Source organism: Myotis davidii, unplaced genomic scaffold (assembly GCF_000327345.1).
Source record: "Myotis davidii unplaced genomic scaffold, ASM32734v1 scaffold1204, whole genome shotgun sequence".
NCBI lineage: Eukaryota > Metazoa > Chordata > Mammalia > Chiroptera > Vespertilionidae > Myotis > Myotis davidii.
Genome location: NW_006294755.1, coordinates 484,959 through 486,002, shown reverse-complemented (window position 1 = coordinate 486,002; position 1,044 = coordinate 484,959). Strand labels below are relative to the sequence as shown.

General features: G+C 45.9%; 1 protein-coding gene across 3 annotated transcripts in view; it reads left to right on the top strand.

Annotated features, from left to right (window-relative positions):
• Positions 1–1,044, top strand: part of ADGRE3 (adhesion G protein-coupled receptor E3) — a 50,156-nt gene that overhangs the window by 40,769 nt on the left and 8,343 nt on the right. The gene's annotated exons all lie outside the window — the stretch shown is intronic.

The window sequence follows — 1,044 nt, the reverse complement described above, 5'->3', positions numbered from 1 at the left end:
AGGGAAATGAGACAGAGAAGAGAAGGCAGCCAGGAAAGGATGCATCCAGGAAAAGTTACCCCCATGGACAACTGGGGCTCAGTCCTATTGGGTACTTCTGGGAGGTATCATAGGACATGCACCTCAGGGCCTTCCCACAAGAGGTGGAACAAGCTGAGGTATTTATCTACCAATTCCCCAACTGTTATTATTTGAGAGCAGCTTCCAGGGGCATTAATACCCTTGCACTTGTGACTTGCTCTGGCGTGTGCAAGCATGCCGCTCATAGCAGGGAACATGCCATCAGGCAGTCACAGGATTCACAGAAAGCAGACAAAGGGCAGGTACAGGTGAGTATGAAGAGGTCAGTGGCCTCTGCTACACAGGACTTCCTGTGTCTCTATGGGTGCAGACTGAGTCTGGCAAACCCATTCACTTACTTCCATGTGAATTCTGCTGTACAACATGGAGCCGATAGTTAACAGTAGAGGGCTGTGCACTTAATAACTTGGTAAGAGGATAGATCTCTCGTGTTTTTACCACAAATTTAAAAAAGCAAGGGGGCACAAGAAATCTTTTGAAGATGATGGATATATTTATTACCTTAACCATGCAGATGATAGCATGATATATGCCTATGTTCAAACTCATCAAAAGGTAAGTACTCAATATATGTGCTATTTTGTATATTACATATACTTCAATAAAGCTGGGGCGGGGGGAGACAGTCTTAGAGACACCTCTCACACTCTCTGTTATTAGCTTTGTGCCTGTGTTTATTTTACTTTACAATTTTTTTCCTAATTGATTAAAGTATTACATATGGGTCCTTATCCCCCCATTGCCTACCCACTCACCCCCCTGGTGTCTGTGTCCATTGGTAATACTTATATTCATGCATACAAGTCCTTTGGTTGATCTCTCCCCCTTACTCCCACCCTCCCCTACCTTCCCTCTGAGGTTTGATGGTCTGATCCAGTGGTTGGCAAACTGCGACTCGCGAGCCACATGCGGCTCTTTGGCCCCTGGAGTGTGGCTCTTCCTAAGCCTTAGGAGTGCCCTGAG